Source organism: Psittacula echo, assembly GCF_963264785.1.
Source record: "Psittacula echo genome assembly, chromosome: 3".
In the NCBI taxonomy this organism is placed as follows: Eukaryota; Metazoa; Chordata; class Aves; order Psittaciformes; family Psittacidae; genus Psittacula; species Psittacula echo.
The window spans coordinates 6,007,462-6,012,255 of NC_137736.1; positions in this window are offsets into that span (position 1 = coordinate 6,007,462).

Here is a 4,794-nt window from a genome sequence, read left to right on the forward strand (position 1 = left end):
GTGATGCTGGAAAAAAGCCCCAGGCCATGGCATTAGAAACTGGAATTTCAGACCTCAGCTCAGGTTACCTCCTGTCTCATTCAGTGTGAGCAGGCATTTAGCTGGTTCAGACACAAGGTAAGGATATGCAAGGATGCAGAATAGATTTATGGAAGATCTTTGCCAGAATGGTGTTGCTGAGTGGGTGAAGCCTATGACAGACGAAGCAAGCTAGACTGGCTAATCCTTTGATACTGAGCTTTGATTTTATGAAGCAGTTCCAGCGAGCAGTGGTTCTCCATGCTCAAATAGAAGGTGATGCATGATCCCATGCAGTAGGTCAGCGCGCTACAAAGGCATTGATGAAATTAGAACAGAACAGAACAGACCACATCACCACAGTTCCAGATGGTAAATTCCTTTTCTCTGTCTTCTGTGGAAGTCTAGAAATGGGAACTGTATGAAAGATGAGATCTGAACATATATGGAACTGAATGTGACACTTCTGCATGACTCTGGATAAAAATCAAATGTCGACGAAGATGCTGAGAGAATATTACATTTGCTGAAAAGCTGCAAACCAGCAATGTGGTTCTGAAAACCCCTGAAACTACAAATCCTTAAGAAATTAAAATTTGCTTCAGAAATATATTGTTTTAAAATTCAACCTGCATCAAAATGAGTGTTTTTAAGGTATCCAGCTAACAGCAAAGTACTTCATTCCTCTGAGTAAGGCTGTCCTTCATTTGGGACACTCCGTCAGCGTTCAGTTTCCAATAGGTAATACCAGGATATGCAAAGTGCGTGTCCCTTCAGGAGCATGGGCCAATCTGAGAACTCACCATGCAGGGGAAGAGGAAAAATAATGTTTTGGTGCTCACCATTACCTCTCTTTAGCAATATGGGACAAAATCCCAGGAGGATTTTTTACAAGTACACTCTCGGGGGTGTGCATTGATCAGTTCTGTCACTGCACTAAACTAAGATGCTCTCATAAAGTTTCTGAGGAGCACCGGGTGCAGGCAGAACAAGATCACATTTGCTCAGATGTGAGTGTAGGTAAGCATGAGCCTACATCACAACATGAAATGCAAATATATCCTACGTCTATACCTCCACCTATTGTCCTTTTTAATCTTCAGCTGATTCACACAGCCTCAAATATTTTCCCAGCTTGAAAGGACCCAGCTTTACACTTATGTCAGATAAGCCACACCACTTCGGGATCTGAACTACATTGGCACTGCTTTTTTGATTCTTTGAACCTCATAAAAAGCCTTTCTGTTTGTCTTCTGCACCGAATGAGCTCTGAACAAGAAGGAACTGTATGAGTCATTTTGCTATCTCATTTCCTTTTTGGTCCACATGAAAATCCTATCAGTAGCTAATACAGCTTGATATAGAATTAACTCTTGTGGCAAGTACTCCATTACTTCTATGAAGCAATCAGAAATCTCTGCCAGGAGCAGCATTTACTGGGGAATCCATACTGCCAGTGGCAGGAGGCCAGCAGAGAAGCATATTGGAGCAACAGTCCCTGGAGGACGATTCCTGCCTCTACAGATCTGATACAGATACTATTTTTGTAAACATCTCCTACTCATGAACTTCATAGGCCTCTGTATTTTTTCCACAGCTGAAGACACATCTTGCAAGCAGCATGTAGGACGTTTCTCCATGTCTTTCTGTGACAGTAGTTGGTCAGGCCACAGGATTTTAAATAAGGATTTTTAAAAGGATCAGAAAGGGAGGAGGTGGTGAATAATCATTTTTTCAAAGCCTGTACATGGGAGGATAGATATGGTTGCCTATGAGGCCACTGGGGGACATGAACTAATGTTAGGATGAGGTGAGTGAGGAGGTGGCTGATCTCTTCTCCCACGTAACAAGTAATAGGACAAGAGGAAATGGCCTCAAGCTACACCAGAGGAGGTTTAAACTGTATATTATGAACAATAGCTCACCAAAAGGGTCGTCAAACATTGGAACAGGCTGCCCAGGGCAGTGGTGAAGTCACCATCCTGGAAGTGTTCCCAAACTGTGTAGGTGAGGCCCTCAGTGACATGGTTTAGTGGTAGCCCTGGCAGTGCTGGGGTAACGGTTGGACTTGATGAGCTTAAAGGTCTTTTCCAACCTGGTTGGTTCTATGAGTCTATGAATGGTAGACAGAAGGAAGACATTTTAAATTACTTGGGGATTGGCAATGTTTACTTCAAAGTGGCAAGATTTATATTGGTAGATCTTTTTCACTTTAACTGGTTTAAATGGCAGCTCATGCAGATGACAGGGGCACATTACCTACTGTGATATAATCTGTATCTCTGATAATTAATTGATGAATAAATTTGATCAGCAGGTATGACAGTGACAATAGCTCTGTATTTTATAAGCAGCGCTCCTTAGGAAGAAGCTGCTCCAGTATTTATAAGATCTTAATATAGAGCTATAGGGAACCCCTAGAAAAGTAGGTTTAATAGATTCATTGATGGCTTATAGAGAAGATAACAATGCCGAACAGCCATCTTTTAAAAGGCAAACAAACAGTTAACAATTTACTGCATAAGGGTGTCTTCAGGGTTACGACAGAGGTGCCTTAGTGTGGATTTAGAACAAGTTGTGAAAAATCAGAGCTTGTTCTGAAACTGCTTTGTTCAGTGCTGTAACCAGCCCCTCTACTGAGCATAAGGTCACTAGCTTTAGCTTTCCTGGAAGTATGTTTTCCTTCCCTTACCATTGCTGCTCCCACCTATAAGAGTGCCCACTCTGGGTGCGAGGGACAAGGGGAAGAGGGTGCTAGAGGCATGGATCCTTGTCTGCTTTCAGTCCCAAACCAGGGAGCGCACACTAAAAAGTTGATTATGGCATCTCAGTCAATTCCTCTGTCGCATTCATGGCAATCGTGCAGAAAGGCCAAGGAAGCTTTATGTTGCCCTTCCACCCTCAGCATCCTTGACCTAGTTCAGGCAGCCCTGAAGCTCTGCTCTGCAAACAGAAGTTCCTAACAGCTGGGACCTACAGCTCATGACAACTCGAACACAGCCACGCTCTTCCTTCTCTCTTGCCCAGCATACTTCTCACAATATGGTCTGTCAAGGGGGAGGTCTATAGCTCTACAGTAAGCCCATCATACAAATAATTTAGGGGGTTGCAAGTAGCTGCTTCCTACTTCTCCTTCCTTCTGAGATACCCAGATATGTAAAGAATCCATTTATGTTTGTCTCTCTAGATACTTAAATGTCTCCATCTCCCGACCCTGATGGAAACTTAGAGCTGAAGATCTTTCAGACCAGCATTTAAACTCAGCCCTTATAAAATGTATTTCGTACACAATTTCCTACATGAAATTACTGCTTCATTTTTTAAGAAGGCTATTATTTTCTCAATGCTTAGAGAAAATATTCAGTTCCTGTCAGAAAGCATATTTCAAAGGAAACAAAACAATTTAGGTTTTGGCATTTACCTCCTGTTCCTTGCAGCATTAGTGGGAAGAACAGTGTTGCTCAGGAACAGCAAGGACAGAAACTGTGGGGGACAGTTAGATTTATACTCTGTTTTAGTTCCCTGTTCAAAGATTCAGCTCTGTCAGTTCCCTCCTACATGATATTTCCCATGAAGTAATATTCTCCTGAAATCATATATTTCTTCAGAATGTAAAATAGCTGCTGTTTTCTTATGCTACTGTATAGTAATTGTTTTGTAGCCAAATTTAATTAGTAAAGGTTCTAGGTATTCATTGCTTATTGATGATGAGCTCCCTTTTGTATGGAACCTACAGTACAGAAGAGCCAAGCAACTGTGTCAAAACTCATAGATGATAGTCTAACCAAGTCTTCCCAACTTCTACTAAGAATTAAGCTTACTTTGAACATGGACATTTGTGTATACAAGATCCATAATGAATAAATGTATGAGTAAGAACCAAAAGATGAAGAGTCTATCCTTTGATCAAATCGACTATGTTAAAAATGGCAGACAAAGCATGCCAAGACAGGTAGTGTGTCCAGCAGCTAAGTGATATTGATTCCAAATAAAAACAGAGAGCTTGTGGCATCAGAACATGCAAGACAGACATGAAGCAGTCCAATAGTTCTGTGGAGTCAATAAACGGACACTTGAGTATACTCCTCCTCCTTTCCAGTTCTCTTTCTCTGCTGTGCATACCTGACAGTTGCCTTGCAGCAGCACAGGTGCTTGCCAGATCCCTATGTAAATCACCACCTCACTAAAGCAGCAGAAGACCAACCCATCAAGAACTGGAAAGCTGCTTTTCAGACAGGGCAAGTGCTAGGACTTGCTCGCTTGCCTGTGGAATCACACCCTGAGGCTGAAGTCAGAGCAGACTGATGCAGATGGTATCATTCCTTAATGAAAGCCAAACTGCACTTGCTAGGACCCAGCATATGACTTTGAGCTTGAGACAAAGTGATAGACAAGCAAAAGCATCACATGGGCAATAAAGACGAGTCAATGTGACTTACCTGAAGCCTTCACTGCAAAAGAAGCCACAGCAGAGATCACTCACAGTGCAGAAAGGAGGCTCACAGAGGAACAGATTTAGACCAGGTGGGCGGGTGAGGAGGAGAAGGGGATTAATGTGAAACCAGAATTTCTCTGAGCAGAGGAGCAGCTGTGTCAGTAGCACATCTCAGCCTACAGTGAGGTGCAAATGCTGTTTGGTGGAACTCCCAAAGACAGCTGTCCTACAAGAGACTACAGGTGACAACAGTAGCTGGGCAGTCACTAACCTACAACAGGTTTATCCGAAACAAGCTTTGTGTCTTAATATAGCACTCCTCCATTCTAATTTGCTTTTGT